This window comes from Pleurodeles waltl, chromosome 2_2, assembly GCF_031143425.1.
Source record: "Pleurodeles waltl isolate 20211129_DDA chromosome 2_2, aPleWal1.hap1.20221129, whole genome shotgun sequence".
Classification (NCBI taxonomy): domain Eukaryota; kingdom Metazoa; phylum Chordata; class Amphibia; order Caudata; family Salamandridae; genus Pleurodeles; species Pleurodeles waltl.
The window spans coordinates 169,419,117-169,438,035 of record NC_090439.1 but is presented as its reverse complement, the minus strand read 5'-3'; positions in this window follow the sequence as shown (position 1 = coordinate 169,438,035).

Sequence of the window (18,919 nt, the reverse complement as noted above, 5' to 3'; positions counted from 1 at the left end):
GAGGGGCACTGGGAGTATTAGAAAACACCAAAGGTAAGTAATAGAACCCACCCCAGAGCCCAGGAAAGCAGGAGTAAATCACAGTAACTTTCCTAGAACACACAAGGACACGAGAAAGAAGATATTACAAGAACCAGAAGAGACTGCAAGACACCAACAGTGGATTCCTGGACCTGAAGAGCTGTGGAAGAAGGGGTCCAAGTCCAAGAAACACAGAAGAGTCCAGGGAGAATAGGAGCTCATTTTAACCCGGATGAAGATGCAAAAGAAAAACTACTAGTGTAGAATAACAGTCAGTACTGCACCCAAGAAGACGGGTGTGGGTTAATGGTTGGTGCAGATGATGTCCCACGCCGGATGGAAGATTGCAGTCTGGTTTGCGTTGCTGGATTCCGCCAACAAGCCTTGGTACACGCAAAGCTCGTGGTTAGCAGAAAATGGTGCTGCCTGGGACCAGGAGGGACCTGGTGGACTCTACCAAGAAGGGGGAATCAGAGGGGGGTTTGGCAAATCAGAAAGCCCTAAGAAGACCAGGCAGCATGCTCAGGAGTGCCACAGCATGGGGACAAAGGAGGTGCAAAAGGCACTACGACAAAGGCTCCCACGCCACCGGAGAACCACTCAGGAAGATGTGCGTCGCAGGATATGGTGCTGGGGGCCAGAGCTGCACCGTGCAGGAAGAAGTTTGTGGAAGAATGCCAACAATCCTTGGCAACTGCCAAACACGTGGTGCACAAGGGGGAGGCAAGCTCTTACCTCCACCAAAGTTGGACAGTAGGATGTCAGGACAGCTTCAGTCTACCACCCGTGATGCTGGATCCATGAAACCTGTCAGGATAGGGGACCCATGCTGCCAGACATCAATGCAGAGAGGTGTCTGCTGAAGCAGGGGAGTGACTCCTTCACTCCAAGGGAGATTCCTTCGTTCTTCTGGTGCAGGCTGAAGACAGGCTGTCCTCTGAGGATTGCCGACTGGAAAACAGCTCCCTTTGTATGACTGTCTAAAGTGAATACACAAGCAGCCAAACTGTCATCCTGACCCAGACACGTATTCAGCAGACAGGCAGAGGCACAGAATGGTTAAGCAAGATGATGCCCACTTTCTTAAAGTGGCATTTTCAAACTCACAATTCAAAAATCAACTTCACCAAAAGATGTATTTTTATATTGTGAGTTCAGAGACCCCAAATGCCACATTTGTATCTGCTCCCAAAGGGAAATTGCACCTAAAAGATGTTTCACGGCAATCCCCATGTTACCCGATGGGAGAGATAGGCCTTGCAATAGTGAAAACTCATTTTAGCATTATTTCAATATCAAATTGTAAAACACACCAGTACATGTCCTAACTTTTAAATACACTGCACCCTGCCCATGGGGCTGCCTTAGGCCTACTTATGAGGGGTTGTACATGTAGTAAAAAAAAAAGGTTTGGCCTTGCAAGTGGGTGCACTTGCCAGGTCAAATGACAGTTTAAAACTGCACACACAGGCACTGCAGTGGCAGGCCTGAGACATGTTTTCAGGGCCACGAATGTGGGTGGCATAATCACTGCTGCAGGCTCACCAGTAGCATTTGATTTACAGGCTTGGACACACCTGGTGCACTAGCATAGAGACTTACTGGTAAATCATATCTGCCAATCATGGAGAAACCAATCACCAGTACAATTTTGACAGACAGCACGTGCACTTTAGCACTGGTTAGCAGTGGTAAAGTTCCCAGAGTCCTAGAGCCAACAAAAACATGTCAGAAAAATAGGAGAAAGAATGTAAAAACTTTGGGGATAACCTTGCAATAAGGGCCTGGTCCAACAGATACATAGCTGCTTCTTTCATAAGCATCATTGTTTATGAAACATAATTTTGAGAAGAAGTAGTGCACATCATAGATGTGTGATTAGAGGAATTATATTTGTTGAGATATCTAGAATACATACAAACTGTAGTGAGGAAAGAACCTTTGAAAAAGACCTCTTATCCCTGAGGCATAGATTACGAAGAAACCATTACGTAGCGCTGAATTATTTATTAAATGCAAAACAAATGGTTTGAGACCCCAACAGAATATGTGAGACGTACCACCTATAACTCTATCTGTCATTTTATTGATAAGGATCTGAAAAAACAGTGACAATTGTTGAGTGGAGTACCACGATTATAGGATTTTGGGCCAGATGTATGTCCATTTCATTTTGTGAGTCTCTAATTGCGACTTTTTGAGAGTCACAATTAGAGACTCGCAAAATGAAATGTACAAATGTGTTTCAGACACATTTAGCAATTCCCAATGGGGTTGCAAAGACCTACCTCATCAATATTAATAAGGTAGGTCGCAGTTGGCGACCCCATTGGGAATGGCTGTACTCACAGTGATGGTGGCCTGCTGGGAACAGCAGACCACCATGTCTGTGGCTGCTTTGAAATTAAGCAGTTTAAAAAAAAAATCAGTCTGTTTTCCTTAAAGGAAAACAGGATGCATTTCAAACAAAAGCATTAAATGTTTTCTTTTAATTTTTTCAGAGTAGGCAGTGGTCCATGGAACCACTGCCTGCTCTGAAAAAATGTTTACGCTTCCATTCACAAAGGGGAAGGGGTTCCTGGGGACCCCTTCTTTTTTGCAAATAGGTTGTTACCAACTTGAAGTTGGTAACAGAATATTTTGCAACCACATTCCTGGTCGCACAACATTCCTACATGCCAGTGCGATTCGGTATTAGGAAGCATTTTGCCAGTCGCAAATGGCCCAGTGCTTTGTACATCTGGCCCCATTGTGTCTACCACACCTAAGATTCTGTAGCACAGGGGTAGAACCATTAGAAACAAGATTAGTAACAACTTTTTTAGGGTCAACATCCCTGAAGGGTTCTTTTTTATAAGCAGCAATTGTAATATGTGAAAATGTGGAATGAATAAAATATTGGAGTTCCCTAAAACTCGCCTATCGTATACCAAGCGGAACAATTTATGAATAAGAATACTGAAGTAGTTTATTTGATTACCTGCAACCTTAAGTCAATCTATGTAAGTAGTACCTTAGAAAGATTTAAAGCTGGGAATGCAAAAACATGGTAGGGCAATTAAGTGTTTGGATGTATAGTATGCCCTGACTCTACATGTGAAAGAAAAAAGAAATCCACAAGTGGATTTCAATTTTCGTGCTATATAACTGATTGCTCGCATTCCTGGTGGGCGACTCCAAGCCCCAAAGAGACGGAGTAGGGTTGCTTGTTCCTGTTTAGATACTGTAGACCTTTAGTTAGAACACTGTGCCTTGCTTCGTTTAATCACGTGTGCAGTTGCCTTTTAATCACTCCTACACATTATGATATGGTTTCATGTTTTACACAGCTACAAGGTCTCAGTCACATCTGGTATCAATTGAATATTCCTAGTATGGTTAATAGGAAAGCTGCCTCGAGTCCATAGGGCTAGAAAACCAGGAAATACCTAAAATGTGCGGTTAAGAACTGTACCATACTGTACCGTACAACAAGTTCACAACTTGATTGAAGAGGCTGAAACTCTAGTAGGGAGTAAAAAACGAAGGGCAGGGCAAAAATCGAATGCTAAAAAGGGGGCAAAAATCTTTGAGCCCAAAAGAAAACTCTCTCAAAAGCCCCAACTGCAAGGTACGGAAAATGAGCTACAGCCGATGGCAAGCAAAGAGATTGTAGACTTGGGGCCAGATGTAGCACACAGTTTGCACATCGCAAACAGCAAATTTTGCTGTTTACAACGTGCTAACTGCACTTGGCAATGCACAAAACCCCTTTTGCCTGGTTACCGAATCGCAAAACGGGTTTGCGAGTTGCAATTGCAATACAGGTTTGCGAGTCGCAATTAGGAAGGGGAGTCCCCTTCCTAATTGGAGGTCGCAGTGCAATGCCAGATTGCTTTGTGACCGTGAACGCGTTCGCAAAGCAATCGCAGTTAGCACCCATTTCAAATGGGTGCTAACCCATTCGCAAAATGAAAGGGGTCCCCATGGGACCCCTTCCCCTTTGTGAATGGCATTAAAAACATTTTTCCAGAGCAGGCAGTGGACCACTGCCTGCTCTGAAAAAATGAAATGAAAACGTTTCATTTTTTAGTTTGGTAATGCATCTCGTTTTCCTTTAAGGAAAACGGGCTGCATTACAAAAAAAAAAACGGCTTTATTTGAAAGCAGTCACAGACATGGTGGTCTGCTGTCTCCAGCAGGCCACCATCTCTGTGAGTGCCCCGAGTCTCAAGGGGGTTGCAAATTGTGAGCCACCTAATTAATATTAATGAGGTGGGCCTTTGCGACCCCCTTGCGAGCCGCAGATGGTGTCAGGGGCACCATCCTACATTCCAATTTGAGACTCGCAAATTGCGAGTCGATCTGACTCGCAATTTGCAAGTCGCAAAATGGAATATACCTACATCTGGCCCTTAATTCTTACCACATCGCACTAGGCATAGTTTGTACTAATAGGTTTGATTCTCTCCAGCCTATGAGATCAATTGATTCTCTCCAGCCTATGAGATCGAAAAATATCTGACCAAACAGTGTGGGTGGGGGCGGAGTGGGCAAATTGAGCTAGAAAGTGAGACAATATTACAATCTCCGAAGCACGGTATCTCTGGTGGGTTGGAGGTTCTCGTTAAATCACTGAGGGCAAAGTAATTGACCTAAACACAGGATTTTAAATCTAACTGTCTTATTTTGTAAACACAATGAGTATTTCTTCACAATCACAGTGCCTTTCAAGTAACATTTCAGAGATATGCATAATGCTTACTTTACCTCCCTCAGCTATCTGACCAACCTGGGAACATGGAACATTTAAGCAGGGAGGTCAGGTAAAGGAGGCTCCTCCACCTTTTAAATATGTACTCATTAACCATAGTAGGGAAGTGCTACTGATGGTAATATGATTGAGAGCACCACACAGAAACCCACCACAATTATACCACATGCAAACAATTATTTAGGAAGGCCATCCATGATCATAAACATCGAGGCTCACTTCTGTTCTACAAACCAGGTGATGGCTGAGCTGACATGGCAGACTTCTGGAACATCTTGCTGCTGCCTCAGCCTGGAGGAGAGGAAGATGCAAGTAGGGATGTTTGTTATCGCACAAACAAGAAAGAGAGTCTTCCCAATATAAGGGAGATTGCATGGACGCCATGCGATCAGCAGCACAGAGAAGTCAATTACCGGGACAGCGTTCTGAATCCGAGCCTTGATGTTGTAACTGCCTTGAGGGCGCTGACCTGTCCAATCATAGCTCGCCACAGGGTGGGAACTAATCGGACTCAGTCTCAATAGTCACACCTCGGACACATCTTGTTGGAGGGTGACCATGCCACATCTTGAAGTGCCACACAGAGACAGTTATTATTGTGAGAGAGGCTAGCGGACACTCAGGCCTACTCATAGGTTATCATGTTGGAGGGAGTTTTGTTTTGAGATGTAAGATGCTTCTTTTGCAGAAGTGTGGGGAGGTGGGAGGTGTACCTGGAAGGTTGTTTAAGTTGTTGTTTTTGGGGTGGTTTTCAGTTTTTTGTCATTATTACCACTGTGCTTGCACTGGCTCTGCTATTTTGGAAGGGATGAGGAGATGGGAATTCCATATGATTTGATTTGGAGGGGAGACCCGCCAATCCCAGGTCACATTATGATGTAGTCTACACTTGGTGAAAAGAATCAACTAGCCATATTATCCTGGAATGCCAATGGCCTACTGCATAGGAAAAAGAGAGGTCAAGTTGCATAATATATTCAGAGACAAGCTCTGTATGTAATGCTCCTTCAGGAAACTCACTTGTCCGGACACCATTGTCCATTCCGCAGTAGTAGCCAATATACCATACTAGCTTATGTCAAGGGATCGAGGGGAGTCGCAGTCTTTGCAAAGATGACTCCCCCATTTAAGGTGGAGAAGACCTGGCATGACCCAGGGGGAAGATTTGTGGGTGGATTGGGTCCAGAGACAGGCAATCATTGTTGATACTCAGGTGGTCATTTTGACTTTGGCGGTCTTTACCGAAGACCGCTGTGCAAGTGCGTGGCGAAAGACTGCCAGTGATGGCAGTCTGAAGACCTCCGTATTACGAGCCACCAATACAACACCGCTAAATAATTACCAAAAAAACGACACAGTTGGCCTGTAAGATGGCATGAAAGAGGTGTCTGAACCACCAGCACCGCCACACCGAGAACATCCCGCCTGCCAAATCACAAATCAGGACCGTGGTCTTAGCACAGTGCCAATCCATTGGTGGTCCGAGCCACCATGGGTAAAAAGCACCTCCACCTGAACACTGCACCACATTGGACAATACCAACACCCTACACCTGATACACATACACACACCACACACACCTGACCACAGCACTCCAAAACACCCCCCACACATACCCAGAACACTTTGCACCCAGAAATTTAGACAGAACGAAGCAAGAGCACAGTGAAAGAAGGGACTGCACCTAGATATCACAGGCACAATCACACAGAACACGTATCACACAACACACAAAATCAAGAGAAACACAACACGCACATCACCTCTGCACACAAACACCACAAACCACACGTATATCCTGTCACTCCAACTCACACCAACAAACAGCACACCCAGCATCCATGTACAATACACACCCCACCACCCACAACACAACCACCATGGCACCACAAAAAATCCACAATTCACAGACAAGGCGCTGAGGGTCATGGTCGATTAAATCATTAGTGGAGCCACAACAGTTTGAAGCACAGCTACAGCAGACATCCATAACCCAGAAGAAAGAATTATGGCAGAGGATTGTTGTCAGGGTGAACTCTGTGGGGAACCATCCACGCACAAGGGAGGTCTCAGGATCAAGGCTAGGTGCGGTCCAGGTCCCACCCGAAGGTCCACTGCGCAGATTTGCGGCGCTTTATGCGCACCACTGGTCATCCCCGCTTGTTCCAAGAATGGCCAGCAGCGTTGTTTGCCCTGTGGTAAAGCTAACATAGCTGCAGGTTCAGGCCATTGGTGGTCAAAATGCACTTATCAGTGTTATTCTATGAAGGGACTACATTCCCCATGTTTTTAGAGGCAGAGCCATCTTGGGGTGTGGCTGGCCTATGAAGCCCAGCCACACCCAAGCTTGTGGCTCATTATTTGGAAGACTTTGATGCAGTCACACCTCAAAGGGACCTTGAGGGACCTTCCTGTGGAGCAAAGCAGAATCTTTTCAAAGGCAGCTTGGCAGAAACTTGAAGGTTCCTGTTATTCTATTTGGAATCCAGACACGAGTAGGTCGTACTTGTGACCGGTAAGGTCGTGAAGAGCCCAAGTCAGTAGGGAGTTGTTTCTCTCTAACTTTCAGCATTCCCCTAGCCCAACGAGCATGGCGTTTTAGGCCATTTGAGTTTAGCGCTGCAGTGCACAGCAGCATTGCGCTCAGGAAAGGCGTTTCAGTTCATGGCAGCAACTGGCTCAGTAAAGCGCTTCAGTTCACGGCAGCAACGCGCTGAGTATATCGCTTCAGTTCACGGCAGCAACGCGCTCAGTAAGGCACTTCAGTTCACGGCAGTAACGCACTCAGTAAAGCGCTTCAGTTCACGGCAGCAACGCGCTCAGTATGGCGCTTCAGTTCACGCCAGCAATGCGCTCAGTAAAGTGCTTCAGTTCACGGCAGCAATGCGCTCAAGTAAAAGCGATTCAATTCACAGCAGCAACGCACTGTTGATAAAGCGCTCCAGTTCACAATAATAACGCGCATTGAATAGCGCTCCAATCAAAAGGAATAAACGCACATTGGCATAGCGCTTCAGTTCCAGAGGAGAAAAAAGGCGCTTTGGCCCAAAATTTGAAAGCACTTCAGTTCACAGAAAGTAAAGCGCCCTTGGCTCAATCCTTAAATCGCTTTTCATGTACAGGAGAACATTTATTGAAAAAGGGTTTCAAAGATAAAGAAATCACAGTTGCATTGTTTTAGGATGCATGATATGTAAGATGCATACTAAGGTGTTTTATATTATGTGAAAAGACCTCTTTAAGTGTTTACAAGTCTTCTAAAAGAAGATCTAATGTTTAGAGTTTTATCAATGCATAAGTGGTTCTATGATTGATATTTAAGCCTATGGTCTAAAATTCTGGTCTTCTTGGGACTCTGAGGTCTTAGTTCATTCTGGTGTTGTGATTTACAGAAAGGGCTATTGCCCAATCACAAAGAGTTTCAATCTGGTGTTATGGAGATGCATGTACGCAAAGGTTCTAATGGTGAATCAGATCTCTCTCCCAGCTGTTCCCTACCCTAATTCCCTTCCTCCTGCCTGGCTTCATCATAACTCTGTGCTATGAAAGCTTTCTGAGTTGGTCACGCTGGGAGGTGGGCCTTCTTGTTCAGCAGCGTAAGGTTCCCGAGGAAAAGACACCGTGACAGGAGGACATTAGGAAGAGGTGGAATGTCCTACAGGAGAAGGTACGGGTCATGGCTTCCAGGCACCAAGTTGCTGTCATGAGGACTGGTGGTGGGCCCCACCACCTCCCCCAGAATTATCATCATGGGAGGAGAAGGTCTTGGCCATCCTAAACCCAGAGGGGCTGACGGCAATACCTAATGAACTGGAGACTGGTAAGTCAAATACAATCCCCGGCTAAAATGTCCCCATGCACAGCATGTGCCATCACCACCCTCTTACACCACCCTTACCTGCACAAACCCACCATGGATCCAATACCGACCCTTGTATGACACAGCTCCCTACCAACACCATTCCCTCACAGACCCACCTAGTGGATGGATACCCTACACTGCAGCAAGTACTACATCTACCACAATGTAACTCCACCGTACCCTTGCATGACTGATACATCCACTTCACCTCTCTGCATTTGCACGTAAACCAAGTCACTCCCCTTCAACAACAAGGAATTGGAATGCACATCAGTAAATGGCAATGACAGTAGCAAGACCAATACAAACTATTGCCCAAAATAGGACCATTGCAACATTCCACTGATGGAAACACGAGCAGTAGTCTAGTAAATGTCAATGCTATTACTGTCCTGCAAATCCAGTCAATAATGGCTTACAACCATGTGTATGAATTGTACAATACCATCATACGACACAATAACTCTCATTCCACTGGTCTCCCAAGTACTTCCACACAGCAGAGGATACCAGTGACAGAAAGCCCAGGCCTAGAAGAAGGTCCAATAGAGGAGGAAATTCCCTGGATCTCTGGATAGGGATGACGTCCCTGACCCATAAGGCATGAGTGGTCAGTCCACCACCACCAGCCTCTCCCTGCCCACAACTGAAACCACCTCCCCTGTGACATCCATTGCACTGCAGAGCTCACCTTCCCAAAACTGGGTCCCAGAGTCACATCAAACATCAGTGTGCCCCACTGGACAGGGGCATGAGTCAACATTGCAATCCCAAGACAATGACGGTCCTGGTGTCAATGGAAGGGGGCACCCTGCACCAGGGGCACAGGCCTAGGGGGCAAGGGCCAGTGGGAGGGCAATAGTGGACCAAAGGACAAGGCAGCAACAGGACATGACAGGACAGGAAGCCTACCAATAATCCCAGGACAAGATGGGCCAGATACTGACCACCTTGCAGGAGACCCAAAGGCTGCAGGGGGAATACCACCAGGAGGCCATGCAGCTGTGGCAGGTACTGAATGCCACGATGGTCTCCATGTTAGGGGAGTTCAAAGAACACATCAACATCCTGCGTACATGCTCCAGCCAACAGGAGGATCCATCCAGTAGTCACACAACACCACTACCCTCTACATCAGCACCTGCTACTGGAAAGGAGGCCCAGCAGCAGGACTCGCATGCTACCAGCACCCCTACCCCTGCAATTGAGGGACCCCCTGTAAAAGAAGTCAACAATCCAGACGTCCTGCAGGACCTGAGGCAAAGACCAATCCCACCCACAAGGAAGTGATCCCTCTCTTGACCTGTTTCCCTTGTGTGTCACTGTTACACCCTGTTGGCTGCCAATGCCAAGTCCCCACCATCCCAAGGCTAATGGATACAGGACCTGTAAAACAAACAGCTGGACCACCCATTCTGATCTTCAACTAAACCAAGTCCCCACTCCTCTGGACTGTGATGTAAAACACTCAATAAACACCAATTTAAACAAGTCATGATGCATGTGTCTTCATTGTTTAAAGTGGCATTTCTGTTTACAAGCAACAATCAAATACACATTTCTACACTACATGAATGTCAAAGGACAGGTGTAGTAGGAATCTCCAGCAGGTGTGTAAGTACATCCATATTGTAGTAACATCCAGTGTCAAAGATGCCAACAGGCATATTAGTAATCAGCTTGCAAGCAGACATGTGACCTGAAGAGGGAAAATTACATGGAATTAGGCTCAATGTTGTAAGACACGTACTCCATATTCATACATCAACAGCAGTTGAACACAAACACAGGATGACTGCCCCAGCAGCTATGATACCACATATGTAAGGGGCTGCATTGTCACTCACACACATGTGTAGAAAGTAAAGATTTTTCATAGGTAACATCCTCTACAGATGACCCCCCTGAGTAGTCAGGAACAGGTAGTTGCCACACAGCATCTGACAATGTAGCTTGATAGGCCTACACAGCAGGACAAGACTGATAAGGCCCCCTTACATGTACCCAAACAGGCAGACTGGGGATCTATAACCTTTGGTACAACCATAAGGATGTTCTATTTTGGCACTAACATTTCACCCATGTCATTGGCAGTAATGCATTTCCACTACCCCTCATGGTAAGTCAGCTACCTTTCAGGGTTAGAAACCAAGATGGAAGGTAGTAGTCCTCACACATACCTTGATGCATGCAACATCTGAGTACAGATTAGCTTTACCAATACATAGTCCAAGTGCACATCACTGTTTTCATTGAAAGTAGTGACGAAACAGGTCAGTCCTGTTGTCATGTGCCTCATCCTCGTATGCCTCCTCCTCGGTATCAGAGTCACTGACCCAACCACTGCTCCAGCATCAATATCCCTCTCCTCCAACAGTGGGATGTGCCTTCTAAGGGCCAGATTATAGAGCATGCAGCATGCACCAAAAATCTTACAGACATTCCCTGTTTGGTATTGTAGGGCACCTCCGGACACATGGAGGCAACAAAATTTAGCTTTCAAGAGGCCGAAAGCCCTCTCAATCACCCACCTCGTCCGGCCATGTGCCTCATTGTACCTGTTCTCCCCTCATGTAGCTGGATGTCTAACAGGTGTCAGGAGCCAGGGCAGGTTGGGATATCCAGAGTCACCTGTGTGGAGAAGGAGATAAGATGATAGGAACAATGCTACCCAGAGTGCAGACTGTGTAGGGAGGGGTGTCAAACGTCTGACATGGAGAGCAGTACACATACCTATTAGCCAGGACCTTTCTCTCTGTAGCTGTAACATCAATGCAGGGACACTGCTGCTCCTCAGGACATAGGAATCATGTACCGATCCTGGGAATTTCACGTTTACATGTGTTATGTACTCGTCTGCAAGACACACCACTTGTACATTGACTGTTGCATAAGTTCATTAAAAAACATTGGCATATTCTGTCACAAGATGACACTTTAAAAGATATTATTGGCACCAAACCTGAAATTACGTACCGGAGAGGTAAATCTCTGAGATGTATTCTAAGTCTGAGCTATCCCTCAAATTACACTAAGGAGGATTGGCTTTCTGCTCCTACAATAGGTTTGCTTAATTCTGGTCATTGTGGACTGTGCAAATGGGCAAGTGGAAAAAGAATGGAATTCACAGACAACTCGGGCAAGATATTTAGGGCCATATTTATACTTCTTGACGCAAAACTGCGCTAACGCAGTTTTGCGCCAAAAAAATTAGCGCCGGCTAACGCCATTCTGAAGCACCATGCGGGTGCCGTATTTATTGAATGGCGTTAGCCGGCGTTAGCCGACCGGCGCTGCCTGGTGTGCGTGAAAAAAAAACACGTACACCAGGCAGCGCCGGCGTAGGGAAAAATGGCGTTTGGGCGTCAAAAAATGGGGCAAGTCAGGCTGAGGCAAAAAAATCGTCTTAACCCGATTTGCGCCATTTTTTTTTGGCGCCCAGACGCCATTAACATGACTCCTGTCTTAGCAAAGACAGGAGTCATGCCCCCTTGCCCAATGGCCATGCCCAGGGGACTTCTGTCCCCTGGGCATGGTCATTGGGCATAGTGGCATGTAGGGGGGCACAAATCAGGCCCCCCTATGCCACCAAAAAAAATAAAAAAAAATACTTACCACAACTTACCTTTTCTTCCCTGGGATGGGTCCCTCCAGCCTTGGGTGTCCTCCTGGGGTGGGCAATGGTGGCAGGGGGTGTCCCTGGGGGCTTGGGAGGGCACCTCTGGGCTCATTCTGAGCCCACAGGTCCCTTAACGCCTGCCCTGACCCAGGCGCTAAAATCCGGCGCAAATGCAGGTTTTTTAGTCCCGCCCACTCCCGGGCGTCATTTTTGCCCGGGAGTATAAATACGACGCATATGCACCGCAGTCATTTTTTAAGACGGGAACGCCTACCTTGCATATCATTAACGCAAGGAAGGTGTTCACGCAAAAAAATGACGCTAACTCCATGAACTTTGGCGCTAGACGCGTCTAACGCCAAAGTATAAATATGGAGTTAGTTTTGCGTCGAATTTGCGTCGAAAAAAACGACGCAAATTCGGCGCAAACGGAGTATAAATATGCCCCTTAAGATTAGAACACACATCAATTGTGGCACCTCCTTTGTGGTATATGTTGTGTTGTGCAAATGTAACGTTATTATGTTGGGAGTACAATTCGTCCATTAAGAATAAGGATAGGAGAGCATGCAAGGGCACTTGCACATGAAGATTACTGATATCCATTAGTAGCACATATAGGGGGTCATTCCTACCCTGGCGGTCCGAGACCGCCAGGGTAGGGGACGGAGGAAGCACTGCCAACAGGCTGGCGGTGCTTCTGGGGCTATTCTGACCGCGGCGGTAAAGCCGTGGTCAGAAAAGGGAAGCCGGCGGTTTCCCGCAGATTTCCCGCTGCCCCTGTGAATCCTCCACGCCGGCGCTGCAAGCAGCACCGCCATGGGGATTCCGACCCCCTTCCCGCCAGCCTGGTTCTGGCGGTTTTCACCGCCAGAACCAGGCTGGCGGGAACGGGTGTCGTGGGGCCCCTGGGGGCCCATGCAGTGCCCATGCCACTGGCATGGGCACTGCAGGGGCCCCCTAACAGGGCCCCACATTGATTTTCAGTGTCTGCTTGGCAGACACTGAAAATCGCGACGGGTGCAACTGCACCCATCGCACACCAGCAACTCCGCTGGCTCCATTCGGAGCCGGCTTCCTCGTTGCTGGTGCTTTCCCGCTGGGCGGGCGGGCGGCCTTTTGGCGGTCGCCCGCCAGCCCAGCGGGAAAGTCAGAATGACCGCCGCAGTCTTTTGACCGCGGTACAGTCTTCTGGCGGTTCCCGCTTGGTGGGCGGTGACCGCCGTCCGCCAAAGTAGGAATAAGGGCCATAATGTCTTGTGAGTTGCAAGGACCTTGCAAGTCTTTTGAATTCTTTGGCATTGACCATATAGGAATTGATCCAAGGGGGGTAACAGGGAGTTGGAGTTAAGGAGGAAAGAGGCTTTATGGATATTACGATTGAGAGCGGTAGAAACAGGTCTCAATACAGACAGGGAACTTGAATATTTTCTTGGTGATTAGGATTAGTATGCATAATGATGGCTATTTGATGGATAGGAGTATCTTAGGTGTCATTAAAATATTCAATATTCATTGTATTGATTAGATGGGTCCAAATTGGTACATATTTTTATATGTACTTCTTTTATATGGATAACTGATACATGACAAGGAAGTATAAGTAAATTATAAATTGAAGTTCTGTATAAAATGTCAAATGATATATTTAATGCACATGATATACATGGTCTAATTTTTGTTTTCCATAATTTTGGTATAGTTATTATTTTGTCAATTTGCGGAGTAAGAACTCAAATTTCTTTCCACACAGAGGTAATTTATTCTAAACTCTGGAACTCAATATCATTGTTGCATATTACTAAAAAATGATCTTGATATGTTAAAATTAACATGTTGTATTTATCTATATTTAAATCTCTTTTTTATCACCTACTAACGTTCTCTAGAGTATTCTCTCTTAATACTAACCACGACTTACGGATCCTCTCCTTTTCGGGCACTTGGTATTTATACTTAATGTAAAAAAAATTCAGTAGGTCTCCCCTTAGTGACATCGCATTACTTTTACTTCCAAGATGGCCGCCAGTAGTATAGTCCTTTCTTTATCTTTAAGGTAATCTCTGAGTATAGTAGCGCGAGATTTCAGGGAACGGGACAAGTGTCCAGCCCGTCTTTTATATTCAAGGTGTGGAGACATGGCCGAAGGCGTAAATGATATCCAGGAGCCCGGCGCGTACTCGCGTTTGGGAAGCAGCTTTATGTTTTTGAAGTTCTTGATCGCGTTCACAATTCGGGTGAGTTATTTAAGTAAAGGCGGTAATGTTGTGATACTTTGAATTTTCTGAGCAACAGTAAATTCTAGTTGGTGCCGATAATATAGTTTAAACCTAACACTTATATTTGAAAGTGAGTGTTTTGGCTATTTTCGGACATGGCATTTTATATCTGCATTTCTTAACTGTGCTCATAATCGGGTGAGACATTAGGCAAACGCAGCATGTAGCGATATGCATAGAATTGTGTGTGCATTAGAGATATTTGGTTTGTGCTGGTAATACAGTATATACTTAATATTCATATTGAAAGTAAGTGTTTTAGTTATTTTCAGACATGTGTTATGAATTTTTATAGTGCTCTGTGATTATCATGGGGTGTGGTCTCAGGTATTATGGTGTTGTTAGAGTTTGATGTTATATAATGGCAAGCCACTTAGCCGGTGTTTGTACTTGTTCAACAGAAGATACCAACATCAGGACAGGCATGCTTGGTAAGCAGAATATATTTGGGCATACTAACAAGGAGTATTTACGTTCAATATTTGAGTTACTGCTAAAATACGGCATTTGTAACTTTTAGGTAAGATTCTGGGTTTAATTTTATATATATTAGGACATTAGAGGTATCACTTTGCATTAAGGTCACCAAATGATATGGAATGCGTGTGATATAGTGAGATTTAGAATCTCTATATTGGATATAATTCACCATTTTCCACACTTGTGCACTAATATCATGTTTTTAATTATCAAATGATGCACAAAATTCATGAGCTAATAGTGTATCATATTGTAACACGGGCACTAACATACTTGAGGACGCATGTGTTTGAATATTTTTAACAATCATCTATCCCACCTCTTGGTGAATCAGTGGTGGTTTCTTTATATCATCGCATAACTAGGATGATGGATCTAGATTTAATTAACAGGAATTTATACAATTGCAGCCCTGAGGAAGTCATTGGGAAATTCCCGGACGAAACACTTGTTGGCTGTAAGGTTGGATGTGAGGTCGAAATCGGCATTGATGACATAATCACGATACATATGGAGAACGTTATTGAATATCGACTGAAGAAATGTGGACTTTGATTTTTGGTCATGTAATAAGATTGGAGCAACACACATGACAATTTTCTCTAATCTTCATGGAACTGGACTTGGATATTGATGTTCAATTTCAGGATATTGAAATATGCGTTGAAGTTTATCTTAGTCTTTCCAGAAATACATGGAATATTGTTTTGTTTCTAGAATACTGACTCCAGAGTACTTTGTTATCAAATTTTGTCAAATTATGTTATTGTAACGAGTGCCTCTTATGGTTAATGTATTGTTTGTATGTGAAGTGGATGTGTGGGTTATTACCATTTCCTCCCTTTCTTTTTCTCCCACCCTCCTTCTCTCGCCACCGCTGTCTATGTGTGCATTAACATTATCTGGCGAAGGACCAAGGGCACCAGCGAGTGGGGATGCAGCAGCCCACGGGACCCAGGAAGCTGGCACCAGCAAAACCGAGGAGACCAGTGGGATGGAAGGTGAGGGAGCATCACGGGGGGGACTGGAGCTACCACCACATCTGAATCAGATTCCCTGGACCCATCTGGGACCACCCCAACACTATCCTTGTCCACCACCCCCCTAACAGCACCGCCCTCCTTGTAGCTCCCCACCCAGTTACCTGTGCCCGCATACCCAGGAGGGTGGGTGCGCAAGGACAAGCATAATCACCACAAACAAACCCACAGACATGCACACACACACACAACAGACATCTGCATACACAACAACAGACACTTCCTACATTGCCTCCCTTACAGTCACATCACCACCCACACCTGCCAGCACTGCATCATCACACACTGGTTTGGCTAGCATTCCTGTCATACCCTCAATCACCACAACAGCAGATTCACAGACACCCACCCCACACACCACAGCTGCACTCACCACAACCACCTTCTCTGCCACCTGTAGCACATCCACCTCACTTGCACACACCACCCCACCATTCACTCACACATCTTCCATTCCCTCTCCCTGCATCTCCACCTCTCCTCCCAAGATATGCACATGCACCCACTCACCCACCCAACATACACCCACCACAGACATGCACACATTGCACACACCAGCATCCACGTACAGCACACCAACATGTCACATGAGCACTCCCTCTACCTCCACTGCCATCCCTCATTCATGTGACCGTACTGGGTACCTAAAAAAGTCTTCCTTGCTGCCCCTTAACCCCTTCCCTACTCCTGTCCCACCCCGTGTTACCCCTAAATGTTGTGTCCCCTGCCCCTCCCAGGCCCTTCCACCTCCCATTCCTCCTGTGCCCCCTCTGGTGTTTCCCATGCTCCTCCACCCAGCAAAAAATCCACCCGTCTCGGAGCCAAAGTCCCCCCCTCCCAAGCCCAAACAGAGGCATCCCCCTTCCAAATCCAAGCCACCTCCACCGCTAACCCCCCCAAAACCCTGAGGTGCATGCATGTCCAATTGATGCTCCTACGATGTGGAGACCTATTTGCTTTCAGGAGTCAAGTTGGGACCATAATATATGGACTATGTGTCCTGCAATTCTGCAGATTGGGATTGCAATTTGGCACATTTTTTATACATTTTATTTCTTTTGGATGGTTCCAAATACATCTGCCCACATTGCTATGGTTGGCAAGATGAAATGCTTGTCCTGGCGTCCTTCTTCATGGTGGTGGACATCTGTGTGCGAGGTCTGTGTATGGGTTATGTCTGTGATGATTCTTGCGCTGGGTAGATGGATTGTTCCATGTGCATGTTGGTATGTGTCTGACTGCTGGTGGGATTGTGGTGGGTGTTGTGTGCATCAGTGTGTATGGTGCTGCATCTGTGGATTTCCTTGTATGTTGGTTGTACGTGATGTGCCACCAGTGTCATTGTTTGGATGTGTGTTCACTGCTATTGATTGTGTGTCATTGCTACATACAGTTTATGGTGTGTGTGGATGTGTGGTGTTTCACAACATTCCTGTCTATGACTGCGTTGAAGTGTTTGTGGTCTAGTTGTCGTTGTGTGATTAGTGGGTGTTGTGTACGGATGTGTATGACTGTGTTGGTGCTGTGTGTGCGTTGTGCTGTGTGTTTGGCATGTATCTGCTTGGCTTTGTGTATGTATTGGGTACTTAGCTTTCACGTATTTTGTGTATGCGTGTGTGTATATGTGTGTGCTGTTATGGTAAGTTTGTATGCATGTGGGCGTGGCCTTCGCTGCCCGTGCAGGGAATGTGTGTTATGTGTGGGTGTGTATCACTGCCATTTCCTACACCCTGTGCTAGGTGTACTTGTGGTTGTCATCTTCATCGTTGTGGCTGGCCCTGAAGGTGTATGGCGACATACAACGCCGGGAGGACTTGCAGTTCGTTTGCCATTTTGGCTGCAGAAGTGTCTGTGTACCTGGAGGTGAGTGTCTCCTTTTGTACTTTCTGTTTCCGCCAAGATTTTCGTCGCGGTCAGCCCGCCCCGGTTATCGTGGCTGTCTGGTGTCTTGTAATATAGTAGGCAGGACATTGGTCCCCGCAAGCCTGAAGTTGGCTACCGCCGCCGGATGCTGCTTGTAGGGGGTGGCTGTACTACTGTTAAGTTGCCCTTGTTGCATTGGGTTCACAGCCTTGCTCATTATGTGGTGGTCTGGCAGCAGTCTACACCGCCACCCTGGCGGTGGTCTCACTGCCACCACTGGCGTGGTGGTCCAGTTATTGCCAAACTCAGAACAACCACCTCATTGTCTAAGCCTCTCTCTGCCTCCACCAACCCACGCTTGAAAAACTAGGTAGAAGTTTACTAGAGGTGCCTGGAGATCTGCATATAGTGGAAGGCTTAAGCACAATCATAGACACTTCCCTTGATAGATCCGCTTAAGGGAGATCTCTAGCAGGTGGCCCCACCCCCATCCCTCCTTTACATCAGCTATGGGTCCCATAGATGTGTGGTGGGCAAAACATCCCCTTAACATAGATTATTCATTCTTCTAGGGGGCCCAGAAGTAATTTTTCCAATTAGAATATGTTTCCTTCCCAACTGCTAAATGCCGGCCCACTCTCTTAGCAGAGTCTCAAACCCCGGGCATTTCAGATCATCTTTCCCCTTAAAGATATGTTGGGTGTAGCTCCATGAGAAATGAGTCTAATTGGACATTGAACTTTTGGGATTTTCAAGATGGATAGGTGATCATGGAACTCTGTAGGAATTCCTTTCTGTATTCAGAGGGAAATGTGGGCTGGGAAAACATGCCAAGGGTGATCTTGGAGGCATACTCCAGGACCAGGCCCAAAATCTACTCTCCCATGAGAAACAATGCAGAGAAGAGTGCAGGATGGGAATCGAAAAGCGACAACAAGACGCAGAAGAGGTTTATAAGTCGACTGGAGCCCAGACAGTGTTACGCTGCATTTAGTAAGGAA